The sequence below is a fragment of the Salvelinus sp. IW2-2015 genome, linkage group LG33 (assembly GCF_002910315.2).
Source record: "Salvelinus sp. IW2-2015 linkage group LG33, ASM291031v2, whole genome shotgun sequence".
NCBI classification, from domain to species: domain Eukaryota; kingdom Metazoa; phylum Chordata; class Actinopteri; order Salmoniformes; family Salmonidae; genus Salvelinus; species Salvelinus sp. IW2-2015.
This window is the reverse complement of record NC_036872.1, coordinates 5,648,461-5,669,690: the sequence shown is the minus strand read 5'-3', so window position 1 is coordinate 5,669,690 and position 21,230 is coordinate 5,648,461.

Below are 21,230 nucleotides of genomic sequence, written 5' to 3'. Positions count from 1 at the left end.
CCTGAACGAGAGCCAATCAGCCTGAGTATATGTGTGTCGAGCCTTTCGCCAAATGGAATTCTTGAGGTGGAGCAACTCTGCCATGGTCGAACCAGGGGCAGAAGCTGTTTTTAATGATCATTTTCTTGATGGGGGTGTGTTTTTTAACAATATCCCAGAAAATATTAAAAAAGAAGGTCAAAGCTTCTTCGACAGAGGGGATCAAGCTGATTCTATATCAATTTGCAGAGGCCAGATCATGAAGGAAGGCTTGCTCATTAAAGTTTTTTAGCAAGTGTCTATGACAAATCAGGACAGGTCGTTTCACTGAGCAGCCATTATGAACACAGGCTGTAAAACAGTGATCACTAAGGTCATTACAGAAAACACCAGACTGATACCTATCAGGATTATTTGTGAGGATAACATAAAGGAGAGTAGCCTTTTCTGGGTGTTTGGAGTCATACCTTGTGGGATTGGTAATATCTGAGAAATATTTAGGGAGTCCCATTGCTTTAGGACTTGGTCAGGTGGTTTAAGCATGTCCCAGTTTAGGTCACCTAGCAGGACAAATTCAGATTTAGTGTAAGGGGCAAGGAGAGAGCTTAGGGCAGGTAGGGTACAGGCCGGTGCTGATGGTGGACGATAACATCCGCTTGGGAGAAACTTTTGTAGAAATTCCCAGCTAGCTAGCAAGTCCCCGTCCACCGTTTTTTTCCCACGTACAAAAGGAGGTCATTAGCTAGTTATGTCGCATCAGTTTCGGCGAATGGTCCTGTGGCAAAGTTGTCCTGTGGCTGTTGCATTTTGGAGATTGCGAGGAGGATATCTTGTGTCGTGACTTGCTATCATTAATGCAATGACGGCTATTCATCGAATAATTACATATCACGTTCAATTATTACTCGATTAAATGAATCATATAACAATTAATTAAGTAGTAATCTGGGGCACAATGGGAAAACTTAATTTAACGCGTTACCGTTTCCAGAATTAACTAAAAAATATCAGAATATCTCGATATACTATCTGTCATCCATCAATCATTTGCCTCTATTTCAGTCTCATTCTGAACATCGTAATATGTTAGAAATCTGCACGAACCCTAGTCTCCATGATGAATCAGCTTACACAAATTGGCTTAACTATTTATTTACTAAGTAATGAAATAATCACACTGAAATACATAAACACACACACAGGATATTATGGAATACTAACATAATGCAATGAAAAGTCCCTAGTGGACTCAGATATGATAGCTTGTTACACAATGAAAGTGGGGGGGACAAAGAGAGGGAGGAGGAGAGACAAAGGAATTCAACTATCGTACATACAGTTGAATAATACACTCATCGTAAATATGAATGTTTAGCACCCCAACAACCACTCATTTGGATTTAGAAATGCAAGGTACATATTTACGCTTGTATTTTTTTGTTGCCTCGCGTTGTTGAAAACGCACTATCAGTCTGTGGAGTCAGTCGACAGAAAGTCTCTGATTGTGTAAGTCTCTGGTTGTCCATCAGAGGTCACCATGTCCTTTGTAGTCGTAGCTTCTTGGACTCAGAATGTCTGTTACAACGGATCCTCCAGAGGTGTACCACGCGGTGTTCAGCGGGCCTTATTCTTCATTCTGTTTGTTTAGAATAAATACCCTAGAGATATCTATAGTGCTGAGAGGACGTGCTCTTTGTCTGTCTTCTTCGGTCAAGTTTCCTAGACTAACAGCTGCAGACTGAATGTTCCTGTGTAGTTTTCTTTGAGAGAGACTTTTAGAGGGTCTTACAATTTTCTGGTATTGTAGTTTCAAACCATTTTGCCATTTCCATATTCAGTACTTCGGCTGGTCTTTAGTTTTAAACCATTTCTCAGCCGTGTAGCCACCGCTTCACACTGTCTGGTCTGGTAGAGATTTTCAAGAGTTTCTAACTATATCGTACCTTTCAGCTCACGTCGTCAGTCACGCAGGTCTGGTAGAGTCAAACCATTTTACCGTCCGTATACTGGTCTGTAAAAATTCCAACTATTTCAACGTCTGGATGGTCCTCACGTTCTCTGGTCTAATGTAAATTTTGTTAGCGGTCCTTTTATGTCCTCGCCTTGGAGAGTGGTTCCATCACGTTGCCACAAGGTCTGTGCTCACGTGGGCGTGGTTACTGACTGGGTAAAACTTTACATGAAAAACAATTCTCTCATTTAGAAGGATAAAATCAAATTTCATCGTCTCACAAATAGTTTCATATTTAGTCATATAAGCTCCTTAACTTTTAGATATACAGTAAATCTGATAACTGGGACGTATACACTTGTAGAGTTACTGTTATTTGGTTATACCGTCCTTAATGATATCACAAACAATGACTTATTTGACATGATTATTGTTTCGAGGCCCACCAACCGTTTCCCACATTATTTGTGTTAGGAATATTGTGTCCTTACCCACTGTTGGATGTTGTAGTTTTGGTGGGAGGAATCTCCTTGTAATCTCCACTTCCTCTACCTGCATTTTTTTCTGTCTTTGGTTTCGTTACCCTGCTCTTTGCTTTCCTGCTTTTTGTTGTGGTTGGAAAGTTTTGCCGCATTCATTCCATGTAGGCGGGGTTAAGAAGGAAGTTAAGATAATGCATCTCTATTGGCCAACCAGTTCTGGAGTGACAGGTCAGCCTCACCCTGTCATGGAATTCTTCGTCCTCCTCTGACGAAATGTCGGACCAAGATGCAGCGTGGTGAGTATCCATTTTAATAGGAATACTTGAAACAAACAAAATAACGAATAAACGAACGAAGACGAAACAGTCTCGTAAAGTGACAATACAAACACAGGATACAGGAACACAGTAACAGGAACAATCACCCACAACCCACAATACAAAACAGGCTACCTAAATATGGTTCCCAATCAGAGACAATGACTAACACCTGCCTCTGATTGAGAACCATATCAGGCCAAACACATAGAAATAGACAAACTAGACATACAACATAGAATGCCCACTCAGATCACACCCTGACCAAACAAAACATAGAAACATACAAAGCAAACTATGGGCAGGGCGTGACACACCCAATGATCCAGTTTGTTTACATCCTACATTAGCTACATGTAGGTATGTTAGATAGGCTACCGTGCACCTGGAAAACTTGCTAGCAATTGTTTTGTTACTGTATTAAGTAGCTTGATTTCTATTCAAGAAGTTAAGTGTCGATTGCATTCCCTGAACTATTATCTTCAGCGTCTAACTCTGTTAGTTAGCTAACAGGCTAAGAAGCTAGCTAATAAGTTGATTCACACAAATTACTGTGGTGACATTTAGATTGCTGCTGTGAAACATAACGGAAGCCAAAAACAACTTTTTCTAAACAAATATTTTTTATGCATACATGGTCAATAATAATCGTTCCAAATGATGTGTAATGTACAATTTGAACAGACAGAGTAGATGGACATAATCTACTAAACTATATGGAATTGTTTTAAGAAGGTCAACAAGGATTATTTTGCTTTTTGATTTGGAATTTTAAGACCCCTTGAAGTATCATAAAAATATATTTAAAAATAATTTGATGACAAATTGTATTTGGCCTTCCTGCTACGAGCCCTACAAACACATTGAATAGTAGATGCACTACATGGAACAACAAAAAACAACAACAAAAAACATCTAAAAAATGACATTTGTTCTGAAGTGTCTGTCCGATATCTGAGAGATGTAAGAAAGATCACAATTTTTTTAACCCTTGCTTTTTGTCACTAAACAGTCTCCATATATACTTCCATAAATTATTTCAACTGGTACCGGGGGACCTTCAGACGAGTCTTGTGAGGCCAGTGGGCATCCTAAAGCAAAACAACATGTACGTGTTTGTGAGAGTCTCATCTTTCCATAGAGGGGTTATAATAGTTTGTATGCCAAACCGTTCGGACGCTACAGATCATTTTGTGAGAAGAGCGATTTTCGGAATGTCTCATGGGCTGACAAACATCACTCTAGCTCTGTCACCTTTCACCGCAGATGTAACATAGGCAGATGTGGTGGATTGAGACACATCCAATGTAAAAAATCAGATACTGTATCTCTAGCTTAAATGGACAGATTTTTGTGGGTGTTTTTTTATTATGCTAATAATTTGTCTGTGGGGGTGCGGACATCAACCTTATAGGGTTAATTCAGTGTGCATGCCCTGCACTGTTGTTTGGTTAGCTGGTTTTCTGTAAAACAGTAAGCACACGTGTTAAATTCGCAAATCAAATGCCGAATTGTGGTGCCACAGGACAGCAAAAAATTGTATGTTTATCTTTATTTATTGTAATTTAAATGTTGCTTGTAGTAGTTCAGTGTTGACTTAGATTACATACTGTAGCCATTGCAAACGTTATTTAAAATAATTTAGATAACTTCACAGCAATTGCTAACCAGCTGAAATTTTGACAGCTAGCAGGCTCAGCTAAATAAAAATACCCCTAGATATAGCCACGTCTCATAGTCATGAGATTTGTAAATGACAGACAGAATTCCCTTTAGCGGATAATAGCCGGAATTTGGCCTCTAATATTTTTTTATACAATAAATCAAATTGGTACAGGCCAATTGTCCAGGATGAAATAAAATCTCATTGTGAAATAATGCATTTTCGCCTATTCATTCATTGATATACCAGTTGATGTAGCGCCAGAGCTGCTGATACAGCTCAAACATCTGTTTGTTGCTGCTGGAGTGAAACATGTTGTAACGAACGTCGTCGGGAGAAGGAGAAGAGGACCAAGGTGCAGCGTGGTGAGTGTTTGTTGCTGCTGGAGTGAAACATGTGCTTTAATAAGCCCAATCATTGCACAACAATTCTAAAGGCAAATGAAAGGAGCAACTATTTTTATTTCTCAACTGGTAACTAAAGTGCGTTTCCCATTCACCATTCAAGTGCATAGGCAACTAGGCAGGCTTCAGCACATCACACACCACTTTGCAATGAGCTGGAGGCAGTATGCATTAATTGTTTGAAACTTGAACATTTTACTACATATTATGAGGCATGTCTTAACTTGCTTCAATGTAGCCTAGCCAAAATCCAACCAAATGTGCAGGAAATTAGTTTAGAAAGCCTTCCATATTCCATTGAAACCAGTAGCCTTTTTCTCTCATGTTCTATTGGTTTTCAAATCAACTTTCTTTCATTGTCCACTAACCAAAGGCACAATCCTCGTCATATTATATTGTTTCATATTTAGATCTTCCATCTTTCTAAATGTCCCTCTTTCACAGCTCACAATGTTTTTTCCAGCTAATTGCATTTGTCATGACTTTCCTGTGAGGATCCAGATGTGTCGGATCAGCTTTGCAGTGGATGACTTTAGCCAGACCCAGAAGGGGGGAGAGGGGAGCTAGTGGGGGTTTGACAGTTCACACCCTGTTATAAATCATGGATTAGAACTTTCAGCTTTCTCCCTCTCCAAAGTCACACAGGAAGGTGCCGTGGTTCACAGACGTTTTCCAAAGTCTCCATCCTCCACGTTGTGTATGAAATATGAATAATGATGAACGTGTTTTTGTTTAGAGAGGGTATGTGTTCTTAGAAACTATAAGAGGAAATTATTTCTATAACTTTGTACAAGTGAGTAGTCACTGGCCCCTTGAGTGAGGTCAGAGAGCGTGTCAGCTTGACTAATGTTTTCAGTTGATGCCAAACAAGTTCGATCTGGTTTAAATCCAGAGACCTACATGTAGAGATTATTATTTAGATATACTATAGGCCTACCTTACAGCCAACATTAGGTACAATAATAGAAATATATATTTTTTTGTCAATTAGTGAGAATGTCTCACCACATGTTCAATAATTGCCTTTTTCTCACTCACTCTATGTTAAATGAAAACGAAATCTTCAAAATATTATTACTTTTTAAACAACCCGATTATTATTATTAATATTATTCCTTAATTTAGAATTATATAAAAGCCCCTTAGATATTCTCAGATATTCTCACAGATCCTCACAGAAAATGCCCCTTAGATATTAATTTAGAATACTCCAATCCTCTAAATGTAATTATTGGTGGAAAGTCACGTCATTGAAAAATATATTTTTATAAATACTGTAGGCCTACCATAGGAGAAATGAGTCTCACCAGGGTTGAGTACTGTGCTGTTAAAAGTGGTATAGGTCTTATTTATTCTAAAAGCATATTGAAGTTAGAAGCAATTGAAGTTGAAGCAATAACATTTTTGAAGCAATTAGATTTCAGCATCGTTTCGCCCTGCTCGCACGACACTGGAATTTTTTTGCTAAATAGCCTAGTACTGTACTGCCGACCGTCACGTTGTACAGTGCCATATTTTCCATCCTAATGGAAACCCAGAGGGTTTTTCATTTTTATTGTAATAGAAACACCATAATATTAGACAAATGAATTAAGCAAGTACCATTCAAAAGTTTAGACACACCTACTCATTCAAGGATTTTTCTTTATTTTTCATTATTTTCTACATTGTAGAATAATAGTGAAGACATCACAACTATGAAATAACATATATAATCAGTTTTAAAAATATATTTTTACAAGAACAGCCTACTCCTTCCTCCCCATCAGGGTATTGAACCCCGGTCTCCCGTGTGCCCGCAATCTCTAGTACAGACATGGCCTGCTCTCCCTTATGTAAGGAATTAAGGACTTTCCCATGTTTACTACAGTATGTATTGTAGGCTATGTTTACTTGTCAGACTGCACAGTAGCCTAATAAACAAATGTAGGTGGCTTATATCTTCAAAATGCTTTAAATGCTTTATTATCCAAATGTAAAGCATATACTGTACAGTACTGTATTTCTTCATCAGCATCTTTATGCTTTCGTTAATAAAATATGATAAAAATACTCTTTCAAAATGCAGATGTTGATTTAGTTATGGATCCATCACGAATTACTATGGGAATAAATATCACTGATTTACAGAAATATTGGAACAAAGTTGTCTAATGAAGGCAAACAATTTAGAATCCTCCAATTCTCTTATGCTGCAGCCTACTCCCGACCGTCACTTTGTACAGCTATATTTTCTCCATTCCATCTTAACAAAATCCTTAGGGTTTCGTTTTTCCCAGAATAGAAACACCATAATATTAATCACATTTATTAAGCCAAATTTATTCAAATCAATCCATTTACTATGTTATTACAAAAAATGTTTTAATTCTCTAGTACTTCCAATATGGGAGACATTCAAATGCTTCTCAAATATGCTCTCTGGTGGCCAAACTAAAATGGCTAACAAATAAATAACGTGCAATAGAATGCTGCAGCAGTCCACAAGGTGTGCTACAGTATGACACAGCTTTTAAAGGTGGACCCACTGCAATTGGTTGTCTCTTGTGCTTGTCTTTATTTTCTGAAAGGTTAAATGGTGGAGAAATGTGTTTGCAAAAAAAGTGAGGATATAAAGACTGTTAAGTGAAAGCTGAATGAAGACTCAAATGGATTAAAAGTGTTGCAGTTAAGTAACTTATTTAATGTAGTTAAGTTTGTATAAGCATATTTCCTGTTGATGAACATGGTGGGTTGTGTAGAATGTGGAGCTTTTAACCTTTTGTCAATAGGGGGAGCTGTTAGCACAATTTTTTTTTTTACATTTCCAAATTAAACTGCCTCGTACTCAATTCTTGCTCGTACAATATGCATATTATTATTACTATTGGATAGAAAACAATCTCTAGTTTCTAAAACCGTTTGAATTATGTCTGTGGGTGGAACAGAACTCATTCTACAGCACTTTTCCTGCCAGGGAGTGGATTTCAGAAATCTTGGCCTCTGTTCCAGGTCAGTTTATAAGTCCCTGTGAATGCTGTGGGTCTACAAACACTGCCTACGCCTTCCTCTAGATGTCAGTAAGTGGTGAACATTTTGAATGGGGTCGATTGCGCAATCTGGGACTTTATATAAGCCCAAATTGCGGAAGTACCTTTCTTTTCTGCCTGCGCTTGACGCACGATGGACGTCGGACTGGCCTCCTTCCAAAGCTTTGTTTTAGCAAGTTCTATATCCCCGGTCATGTTTTTATTCGTTATAGGTGTTAAAGACATCATAGGTAGTTAATTTAAACCGACTTATAGCAGTTTATAGCAGTTTATTGCGATTTTCTGGCATTTCTTTGTGACGCACTTTCAAGAGTTGGACACTTTTCCGGTACATGCCGAACGTTAGTGGCCATTTCGACAGGACAAGAGGACATCTTTCGACCAAAAGACGATTGTTCTGGACAACGGACACCTTTCCCAAGATTCTGATGCGAGTTCATCTAAAAGTAAGAACTATTTATGCTGATAAATCGTTGTTCTGTTGAAAAATGTTAAATGCATAAGCGGCCATTAATTTTTGGGTAGCTTCGCTTTAGCGCACCTTGTATTGCGCAGTAAGGTTCATTTTAAAAATGTAATTCAGCGATTGCATTAAGAACTAATTTGTCTTTCAATTGCTGTCCACCTGTATTTTTTAGTCAAGTTTATGATTATTTATTGATTAGACTAGGTGTCTTTCCAAGATGGCGCCCGACATTTTCTGACCAGCTTGCTACTTTTCTCATTGTATAACCACGATTTTTGTGGCTAAATATGCACATTTTCGAACAAACTCTATATGTATGTTGTAATATGTGTTACAGGAGTGTCATCTGAAGAATTCTGAGAAGGTTAGTGAAAAAATTAATATATTTTGGTGGTGATAACGTTATCGCTCTTTTTGCTTGAATCAATGCTGGGGTAATGTTTGCCATGTGGTATGCTAATATAACGATATATTGTGTTTTCGCTGTAAAACACTTAGAAAATCTGAAATATTGTCTGGATTCACAAGATCTGTGTCTTTCAATTGCTGTACGCTGTGTATTTTTAAGAAATGTTTTATGATGAGTAATTAGGTAATACACGTTGCTCTCTGTAGTTATTCTAGTCGAGTTGTGATGGTGGCTGCAATGGTAAACTATGATTTATACCTGAAATATGCACATTTTTCTAACAAAACATATGCTATACKATAAATATGTTATCAGACTGTCATCTGATGAAGTTTTTTCTTGGTTAGTGGCTATTTATTTCTTTATTTGGTCGAATTGGTGATAGCTACTGATGGAGTGAAAAAATGGTGGAGTAAGAAAAATGGTGTCTTTTGCTAACGTGGTTAGCTAATATATTTACATATTGTGTCTTCCCTGTAAAACATTTTAAAAATCAGAAATGGTGGCTAGATTCACAAGAAGTGTATCTTTCATCTGGTGTCTTGGACTTGTGATTTAATGATATTTAGATGCTAGTATTTACTTGTGACGCTATGCTAGGCTATGCTAGTCAGCTTTTTTACTGGTGGGGGGTGCTCCCGGATTAAGTAGTAGACACCCAAAAGCCCAGTAGTCAATAAGGAAGAATTGTGTAGTGATTTGCATAGGAAATATGAGGTGTTTACTAGTAGACATACTGTACATGCCAATATACCCCCATTACTACTTAAATTAATACAGAAATCACTACTGGTTCACTACACAGATGGCAGTAGTAATTCAATAAGATTGAATAAACATATAGCAGTAATGTGTAGGCATTGTGTAGTAATTCAATAGTGAACATGTAGGAATGTGTAGGTTTTAGGTAGTAGATACCCAAACACTCAGAAGTTAGATAGTAGTCATTAAGAAATGATTATGTTGTGAATTGAGTAGGACATATGTAGTGTGCACTAGTAGTGAAACATCCCAATTCATCACTCATTACTACACTGAACAAAAAGGTCAAATGCAACATGCAACAATTTCAAAGATTTTACTGAGTTACAGTTCATGGTAACACTTATTTGACACCCATCATCATAACACGTTAACCATATCATAATATGTCAACAGCTGACATAACTTGTCATAACCTGTCATAATATGTTCATGACATATATCTGGTGGCATGTCTTGTGGGGTATGCATGGATGTCCGAGCTATTTGCTTTTAGTTTAAACAGACACCTCGGTGCATTCAGCATGTCACCACTTCAAGTTTGATGATGTCAATTTCTCCTCCACTTTGAACCATGAGAGATTTACATGCATATTATTCATGTTATCTCTCCGTGTACATTTAAGGGCAAGCCGTGCTGCCCTGTTCTGAGTCAATAAACATTTTCCGAGGGTCCTTCTTTGTGGCATATGACCACATGACAGTAGTCCAGTTGTGACAAAACTAGGATCTGTAGGACCTGCCTTGTTGATAGTGTTGTTAAAAAGGCAGAGCAGAGCTTTGTGTTATCCATCCACCCCTAGGCGGGTTAATAGAGCAATTACACTGTCACCTGCTCCACTAAAAATATGTTTAAGCAGTGAGCCACTGGTATCTTAAACAAGGCATGCTGTCTTGGGAGACTGTCAGTGCCTGCAGCACTTCCCCTTCCCTTTGTGTAATCCACACAGACCTTTCCGAGGTGAGAAGAATAGCGCTACCAGGAGGTTGTATTTAGTGATGAACTCTCTTCATGTTTTCAACACTTTAGGATAGAGCGGGCTGGCTCACCCTTTATGTTTTAATATAAAGTTCTATGACATCAAAGCATGACAACAAAAGCTGTACATCTATGTGGTCCACCTGCCACTTACAGTTGTTGTGTTTTTGTTTAGTTTGTGGTGGGGAGAGATTGTGTTCTTATGTTCTTCTTTTGCAAAAAAAACTTCCTGTCCAACCTTTATTAATGTGACAAATGGCATTTCACTGAAGCAAACAAACTCAAATGAAATATTTAATGTTAATGTGGGAGGGAAAACAGATACACCAATTTACAATATCATGGTTAATTGTATTGTTTAAAAAACATAATTCAGTTTAATCATCATGATGCACACAATAATAACAGCAAGGCGAACTCTACATGTGGGAAAATCACAATGTGTGATGGAATGTGTAGCATCTAATTTGTGATGAATGAACAGGTTTACGTTTGAATCTGGTTATAGTTAATTTGCTGTTCACCTCGGGTATGGAGGACAACAAACACTATGCTGTCTCAGATAAAGTTGAATGAGTAATGGCCTTTATGTAGAAATTGCTCCGCCATTTGCTGGTAGCTAAAATTCTAGAATGTTCACCGAATTACAGTTTACTTAAAAAAAAATAATAATAATGTGTAGTGTAAGTGTAGAGAATCATTGTTTAAACTGATGTGAAATACAATCTCAATAACCAGATATATCATATTTCCAGCTGTTTGAAGCTGGTGTACAAATCCAAAAGTAAAAAGACGCAAAAACAAAAGAGGAAGGAGAAGCATAGAAAGGGGGAGCATGGAAATAGCACATAAAGAACGGATCTACCACTGATCAGACTTGCTTTCAATGAGAATGACAGATCTTTAACTCACATTTCTATGTGAATTATGTTGGGTTGCGCACTCTGGTTCCACTCAATATTTATTTTCTGATACAATAAATACTACTGTAATGCAACTTAGCCAGTGTCACAAATGTTACCAAGAACATGTGCTCTTTTGTCAATCTACATTGTTGCTCATATACAGCACACATGTATTATGTTTACAGAATGGGCCAGGAGTGTGACAGGTGAATTCTGCCATCATACATCCTGTGAGACAGTGTGGTTTGTAGAGGTTTGGGTTAGATGACTCAAACCTGGCTGTTGGACAAGTGACGAATCCCACTGGTTAGTGTGTGGGCTGAAGGTACCAGGCTATGCCAGCTCCACCTGTAGTGTGGGAGGAGAGAGGGGAACTCTGCCAAATAGGGTCTTGACCTGCCAAGGTGACTGGTTAGGATGGAGAAACATCATTCCCATTCCCTACCACTGAAGTTATACTGTGTCCTTCACCATTCTACAGTAGATGGAGACAGCTCTAGACATACTCTACCAATTGGCTTTAGCTATGGAAAAAAGAAAGGAATCAAATCAAATCAAATTAAATTGTATTAGTCACATGCGCCGAATACAACAGGTAAGACCTTACAGTGAAAAGCTAACTTAAGATCAACTAACCAACAATGCAGTTTAATAAAAAAATTATTATAATAATAAAAAATAATGATACGAAAAAGAAATAAAAGTAACAAGTAATTAAAGAGCAGCAGTAAAATGACAATAGCGAGACTCTATACAAGGAGGTACTCGTACAGAGTCATTGTGCAGGGGCACCGGTTAGTCGAGTTATTTGAGGTAATATGTACATGTAGGTAGAGTTAAAGTGACTATGCATAGATGACAACAGAGAGTAGCAGGGCGTGTGAAAGAGGGTGGGCAATGCAAATAGTCTGGGTAGCCATTTGATTAGATGTTTACGAGTCTTATGGCTTGGGGGTAGAAGCTGTTTAGAAGCGTCTTGGACCTAGACTTGGCACTCCGGTACTGCTTGCCGTGCGGTAGCAGAGAGAACAGTCTATGACAAGGACGGCTGGAGTCTTTTACAATTTTTAGGGCCTTCCTCTGACACCGCCTGGTATAAGGGTCCTGGATGGCAGGAAGCTTTGCCCCAGTGATGTACTGGGCCGTATGCACAACCCTCTATAGTGCCCTTGCGGTCGGAGGACGAGCAGTTCCCATACCAGGCAGTGATGCAACCAGTCAGGATGCTCTCGATGGTGCAGCTGTAGAACCTTTTGAGGATCTAAGGACCCATGCCAAATCTTTTCAGACTCCTGAGGGAAATAGGATTTATCGTGCCCTCTTCACGACTGTCTTGGTATGCTTGGACCATGTTAGTTTGTTGGTGATGTGGACACCAAGGAACTTGAAGCTCTCAACCTGCTCCACTACAGCCCCGTCGATGAGAATTGTGGCGTGCTCTGTCCTCTTTTTCCTGTAGTCCACGATCATCTCCTTTGTCTTGATCACATCGAGGGAGATGTTGTTGTCCTGGCACCACACGGCCAGGTCTCTGACCTCCTCCCAATAGGCTGTCTCATTGTTGATCAGGCCTACCACTGTTGTGTCATCAGCAAACTTAATTATGGTGTTGGAGTCGTACCTGGCCATGCAGTCATGAGTGAACAGGGAGTATAGGAGGGGACTGGGCACGCACCCCTGAGGGATCCCTGTGTTGAGGATCAGTGTGGCGGATGTGTTGTTACTTGCCCGTCAGGAAGTCCAGGATCCAGTTGCAGAGGGAGGTGTTTAGTCCCAGGGTCCATAGCTTATTGATGAGCTTTGAGGGCACTATGGTATTGAATGCTGATCTGTAGTCAATGAACAGCATTCTCACATATGTGTTACTTTTGTCCAGGTATGAAAGGGTAGTGTGGAGTGCAATAGAGATTGCATCATCTGTGGATCTGTTATGGTGGTATGCAAATTGGAGTGGTTCTAGGGTTTCTTGGATAATGGTGTTGATGTGAGCCATGACCAGCCTTTCAAAGCACTTCATTGCTACTGATGTGAGTGCTATTGTTCGGTAGTCATTTAGCCTGGTTACCTTAGTGTTCTTGGGCACAGGGACTATAGTGGTCTGCTTAAAACATGTTATTATTACAGACTCAGACAGGGAGAGGTTGAAAATGTCAGTGAAGACACTTGCCATTTGGTCAGCGCATGTTCGCAGAACACATCCTGGTAATCTTTCTGGCCCTGCGGCCTTGTGAACCCACATCGGCTGCGGAGAGCGTGATCGCACAGTCTTCAGGAATAGCTGGTGCTCTCATGCATGTGTCAGTGTTATTTGCCTCGAAGCGAGCATAGAAGAAGTTTGGCTCATCTGATAGGCTTGTGTCACTGGGCAGCTCTCTGCTGTGCTTCCCTTTGTAGTCTGTAATGGTTTGCAAGCCCTGCCACATCCGACGAGCATCAGAGCCGGTGTAGTATGATTTGATCTTAGTCCTGTATTGAAGCTTTGCCTGTTTGATGGTTCGTCGGAGGTATAGAGTCCCGCTCCTTGAAAGCTGCAGCTCTAGCCTTTAGCTCAGTGCGAATTTTGCCTGTAATCCATGGCTTCTGGTTGGGGTATGTACGTACAGTCAATGTGGGGACGACGTCATCGATGTACTTATTGATGAAGCCAATGACTGATGTGGTGTACTCCTCAATGACGTCGAAGGAATCCCCGGAACATATTCCAGTCTGTGCTGGCAAAACAGTCCTGTAGCTTAGCATCTGATTCATCTGACCACTTTTTTATTGATTGAGTCACTGGTGCTTCCTGATTTAACTTTTGCTTGTAAGCAGGAATCAGGAGGATAGAATTATGGTCATATTTGCCAAATGGAGGGCGAGGGAGAGCTTTGTATGTGTCTCTGTGTCAGGACCCGGTGTGAGAAACAGTCACTAATAGTCGGCAGAACCCAGAAGATGAGGCAGACACAGCAGTACTAGAGACGATGGTTTAATCAAGGTAAAAGATCTTCAGGCAAAAATATAAATCCACAACGTCAAAAGTAAAGCCAAGAGAAAAAATGGATATCCTCCAAAATACAAAGACCAAATCCACAAGTGGTAAGAACAGCAGGGAAAAAACAAACCTCAAAAGACTAATCAAAAATAAACAAGAACAAAACCAGAGAACCTCTGGAAAATCCAACAAGAGAAATATATGTTCACAGCATGGCTGGGGCTGGGTGCTAACATACAAACACAGCGCAAAGAACTGAGGAACACAAAGGGATAAAATACCTACAAGGAAATGACACACAGGTGCAAATAATAATTAGAACAAGGGAAAAACAAAAGGTTCAAAAAAGGCGCAATGGGGGCCTCTGTGACCAAGAACCTGAACAATCCTGGCCAAATCCTGACATCTCTGTGTGTGGAGTAAAGGTGGTCAGAGTTTTTTTCCATCTGGTTGCATATTTAACATGCTGATAGAAAGACCGATTTAAGTTTCCCTGCATTAAAGTCCCAGGCCGCGAGGAGCACCGCCTCTGGGTGAGAGTTTTCCTGTTTGCTTATGGTGGAATACAGCTCATTGTGTGTGGTCTTAGTGCCAGCCTCAGTCTGTGGTGGTATGTAGACAGCTACGAAAAATACAGATGAAAACTCTCAAGGTAGATAGTGTGGTCTTCAGCTTATCATGAGATACTCTACCTCAGGCGAGCAAACCTCAAGACTTAGATATCGTGAACCAGCTGCTATTTACAAAAAGACATAGTCCGCCTCCCCTTGTTTTCCAGACGCCACTGTTCTATCATGCCGTTACAGTGTATAACTTCTTTGGGCTGCAAGCCCGAAGCCGGGCACAATATGACACAGCCACTTCAAGTGCAGGGCGCGAAATTCAAAAGATATTTTTTGAAAATATTTAACTTTCACACATTAACAAGTCCAATACAGCAAATGAAAGATAACATCTTGTGAATCCAGCCAACATGTCCGATTTTTTAAAGTGTTTTACAGCGAAAACCCAACGTATATTTATGTTAGCTCACCACCAAATACAAAAAAGGACAGACATTTTTCACAGCACAGGTAGCATGCACAAAACCAACCTAACTAACCAAGAACCAACCAAACTAACCAAGAAACAACTTCATCAGATGACAGTCTATAACATGTTATACAATAAATCTATGTTTTGTTCGAAAAATGTGCATATTTGACGGTGATAAATCAGTTTTACATTGCAGCTACCATCACAGCTACCGTCACAAATAGCACCGAAGCAGCCAGAGTAATTACAGACACCAACGTGAAATACCTAAATACTCATCATAAAACATTTCTGAAAAATACATGGTGTACAGCAAATGAAAGCATCTTGTGAATCCAGCCAATATTTCCGATTTCTTAAGTGTTTTACAGCGAAAACACAATATAGCATTATATTAGCCTACCACAATAGCCAGAAACACAAGCCATTTACCAGCAGCAAAAGTTAGCGATCGTAACAAACCAGCAAAAGATAGATAATTTTTGACTAACCTTGATAAGCTTCATCAGATGACAGTCCTATAACATCAGGTTATACATACACTTATGTTTTGTTCGAAAATGTGCATATTTAGAGCTGAAATCAGTGGTTATACATTGTGCTAACGTAGCATCTTTTTCCCAGAATGTCCGGATATTTTTATGACACTCACCTATTCTGACCAAATAACTATTCATAAACGTTACTAAAAAATACATGTTGTATAGGAAATGATAGATACACTAGTTCTTAATGCAATCGCCGTGTTAGAATTCTAAAAATAACTTCATTACGACATCCAGCTTACGTTATAGCGAGAGAGTGCCCAAAATCTGGGCGCAAACTATTAGTAAACATGTTCCGACAGATATATGAAATAGCATCATAAATGGGTCCTACTTTTGATGATCTTCCATCAGAATGTTGTACAAGGGGTCTTTTGTCGGGAACAATCGTTGTTTGGTTTTAGAATGTCCTCTTCTCCAGTCAATTAGCACGGAAAACTAGCAAAGTGGCGCGAAGCTCTCCTTCATGAACAAACGCAGACAACGCAACACGCCTAACGTCCCGAAAAAAATTCAATAATCTAATAAAACTATATTGAAAAAACATACTTTACGATGATATTGTCACATTTATCAAATAAAATCAAAGCCAGAGATAGTAGCCGTCTATAACGACGGGTACTTCCCGGGTACTTCTCGCGCCTTCCTGAAAACAAGAAATTGGTGACACGTCATGCCAAGAGCTCTTATTCGACCTCAGATCAAGTTATACACTCCATTTCTTCTCTCACTCCCTATTGACATCTAGTGGAAGGCGTATGAAGTGCATGTATACTAATACATATCAAGCACATTTATAGGCAGGCCCTAGAACAGAGCATCGATTTCAGATTTTCCACTTCCTGTCAGGAAGTTTGCTGCAAAATGAGTTCTGTTTTACTCACAGATATAATTCAAACGGTTTTAGAAACTAGAGAGTGTTTTCTATCCAATAGTAATGATAATATGCATATTGTACGAGCAAGAATTGAGTACAAGGCCGTTTGAAATGGGCACCTTTTATCCAGGCTACTCAATACTGCCCCTGCAGCCCAAAGAAGTTAATGTGTGAAAGTTAAATATTTCTCAAAAATATTTTTTGAATTTCGCGCTCTGCCTTTTCAGTGGAATGTGGGAGGAGTTCCGCTAGCGGAACCCCGGGGCTAGACAGGTTAAACAATTTAAAGGCAATCCTACCAAGTACTAATTGAGTGTATGTAAACTTATGACCCACTGGGAATGTGAATAAATAAATAAAAGCTGAAATAAATCATACTCTTTACTATTATTCTGACATTTCACATTCTTAAAATTAACTGGTGATCCTAACTGACCTAAGACAGGGAATATTTCCGAGGATTAAATGTCAGCAATTGTGAAAAATTTAGTTTAAATATATTTTGCTAAGGTGTATTTAAAGTTCTGACTTCAATTGTATATACAGCTGTTCTGAAGGCCCCAGAGTCTGCCACACCACTAAGCAGGGGGCATCACCAAGCGAGTGGCACCCTGAAGACCAAGGAGCTCTCCAAACAGGTCAGGCACAAAGTTGTGGAGAAGTACAGATCAGGGTTGGGTTATAAAAAAATATCAGAAATGTTTAAACATCCCACGGTGCACCATTAAATCCATTATTAAAAAATGGAAGAATATGGCACCACAACAAACCCACGGACCAGGCAAGGAGGGCATTAATCAGAGAGGCAACAAAGACAACCCTGAAGGAGCTGCAAAGCTCCACAGCAGAGATTGGAGTATCTGTCCATAGGACCACTTTAAGCAGTAGACTTCACAAAGCTGGTTTTACGGAAGAGTGGCCAGAAAAAAGCAATTACTTCAAAAAAATGTAAGTGTTTGTCAAAAGGCATGAGGGAGACTCCCCAAACATATGGAAGAAGGTACTCTGGTCAGATGAGACTAAAATTGAGCTTTTTGACCATCAAGGAAAACACAGCGCAAACCCAACACTTCTCATCACCCCGAGACACCATCCCCACAGTGAAGCATGGTGGTGGCAGCATCATGTGTGAAAGTTAAATATGGTACCCCATGCTGTGGGTATATTTTTCATCGGCAGAGACTGGAAAACTGGTCAGAATTGAAGGAATGATGGATGGCACTAAATACAGGGAAATTCTTGAGGGGAAACCTGTTTCCGTTTTCCAGAGATTTGAGACTGGGACGGAGGTTCACCTTCCAGTTGGACAATGACCCTAAGCATACTGCTAAAGCAACACTCGAGTGGTTTAAGGGAAAACATTTACATGTCTTGGAGTGGCCTAGTTAAAGCCCAGACCTCAATCCAAATGAGAATCTGTGGTATGACTTAAATATTGCCGTACACCAGTGGAACCCATCCAACTTGAAGGAGCTGAGCAGTTTTGCCTTGAAGAATGGGAAAGAATCCCAGTGATTAGATGTGCCAAGCTGATAGAAACATACCCCAAGAGACTTGCAGCTCTAATTGCTGCAAATGGTGGCTCGACAAAGTATTGACTTTGGGGGGTTGAATAGTTATGCACACTCAAGTTTTCTGTTTTTTGTGTTATTTCTTGTTTGTTTCACCCCAAAATATATTTAGCATCTTCAAAGTGTTAGGCATGTTGTGTAAATCAAATTATACAACCCCGCCAAAAATCTATTTTAGAGTCCTTTAGTCCTGAGAGTCCTTTAGGTCCCCTTTGGCAAACTCCAACTGGGCTGTCATTTGGCTTTTACTGAGCAGTGGCTTCCATCTGGCCACTCTACCATAAGGGCCTGATTGGTGGAGTGCTGCAGAGATGGTTGTCCTTCTGGAAGCTTCTCCCATCTACACATAGGAACTGTGGAGCTCTGTCAGAGTGACCATCGCGTTCTTGGTCACCTCCCTGACCAAGGCCCTTCTCCCCTGACTGCTCAGTTTGGCCTGGCGGCCAGCTCTAGTAAGAGTCTTGGCGGTTCCAAACTTCTTCCATTTAAGAATGATGCAGTCCACTGTGTTCTTGGGGACCTTCAATGCTGCAGACATGTTTTGTTACTCTTCCTCTGTTCTGTGCCTCGATACAATCCAGTCTCGAATCTCTACAGACAATTTCTTCAACCTCATTGCTTGGTTTTTTCTCTGACATGCACTGTCAACTGTGGTGCCTTATATATGCAGGTGTGTGCCTTTTCAAATCATGTCCATTCAATTGAATTTACCACAGGTGGACTCCAATCAAGTTCTCGAATAATCTCAAGAATGATCAGTAGAAACAAGATGCACCTGAGCTCAATTTCGAATGTCATAGCAAAGGGTCTGAATACTTATGTAAATAAGGTATTACCAGTAAAAAAACGTAAAATGTTTGCAAAAACTTCTAATAACTTGTTTCCGCTTTGTCATTATGGGGTATTGTGTGTAGATTTATGATGATTTGTATTTATTTAATCTATTTTATAATAAGGCTGTAACATTACAAAATGTGAAAAAAGTCAAGGGGTCTGAATACTTTCTTAATGCACTGTAAATCATACATTACATATGGGGATGATTTGTGCGTTTCTTCCTTTGTTGTTGCTATATCCCATATGTTTCTTCAACATATCCATTTCTGTGTGGTTTGTACTGGAAAATGTCAGTTTTAAGAGAAGGAATCCATCTTTTTGTCGCCCTTGGGATGAGAAATGCACAGATGTTTTAGTGCTCCAATGACAGGCGTGTGGATCTTTCTCATCATTTGTCTGCATGACACATTCTCAGGAAGCATCCCAATAGACTACCAGGAGGACACAAGCAGGTGAGATACCGAGATATAAAACACTTAAATGACTACATCATTGTTTTCGTTAACCCATGAATAAAATATAAGTTTATGTGCCATTATAACCAGTGAGTGAACAAATGCAATTCAATAACGTTGCACTGTGTTATGGATTTTGCTCCCAGACATCCATTGGCATGTGAGTCACAGCTCTCTCTATTTGTCCCTCTAACCAAGGCCATATGCTGCCAATGACGAGGTAGAGATTAAAGGAAAATTTAACCTCTGAAACAGGACATTTTCACTCATCTCAAATCTAGGCCTCACTTTTACAGTACTGATATAGCCTCACTATTTGTGTTCCTCTCTCAGTGCCAGCACACCACGATTGACAGAAGCCTCAAGATGGGTAACAGAGCAGCCACATTTTAGGAGATGGAGTAGATCTAAGGACAGCACATTGACATCACATTTCATGACACAAAAAAAGAAAAGGGAAAATAATCAAGTGAGGGTTGTAAAAAAACAAGAATGTTAAGGGTTTGATAGTTAACCTGGCGGCTGCATGGGGCCCAGAACCCATTCAATAACCTGGACTTGAGCACATCCAGTTTGTTGTCTTTCACCAAAAAATCCATTAGAAAGTTCCCTCTCCCTGGGTTTACAGTGCGTTTGCCTTGTACCATATAAATCATGCCCAGACTAGGCCTACTGTGCTCTCCCATTTGTCATGCTTATTCACAAAAACACCCATACAGACAGCAAGATGCTAGGTCATAGAACCAAATGCGTCAGAAAAACAAAGACAGTTGTATGGGTTGCTATCCAAACAAGTGCATGTGTGGGTTATATTCCCTTGATTTGTTTGTGTCTCTATGTCTCGTCAAGGAGGAGCCTTGATGGGAGGTTTTCAATGCAGTAATTAACTGAGTCCAAGAAGCAACATGCTTCATAATAGAGCAGGGGTGGGCAACTTTATGGGGGGGGGCACACAAAATGTGAACTTATCATAATGTGCCGCAGAGGTTTGCAGGTTTGTGTACCCACTTCCATACACACACATGCAGTCAGAGCCGTTAGCCGTTAGCCCTAGTCATTTTGGAGCCCTAAGTTACATTTTATCGACCACGATTACTACAAATTGAGATAGCAGTCTAGACTAACTTACCAATCTAAAATATGTACCAAGGGCTTACAAAAGGTGGGGCAGTTTCCCATCCCTCTAATAGAGGGATTTTAAACTTGTATGGAGTATCCAATGATCATTTGAATTGCCTTTTTGGATTGCATTGGGAGAGTGAACATCAAAACATTCTGTTATTAAATATAGAGACAGTGTATGAAATGAGGTATTGTAGAAGGCCAAGGTATTTTTTTATTCAGTAGGAGAAAAAAACGAAGTGCAAAAACCAAGCATAATTGAAACAGCCATATTTTCTGTTGTTTACACTGACATTTTATGAAAACCTTCAATTAATTAACAACAAACAAAGCAGGCAGGTTTCTCTCTAATTCATACTTCTGTGCATAAAGTTGCAAATTCAGTTAAAATACTCTGTCCTAACAATGTATTAGAATTTACATATCGCAACTTGTGCAGTGGCGATGCACACACACAGACAGCAGTGG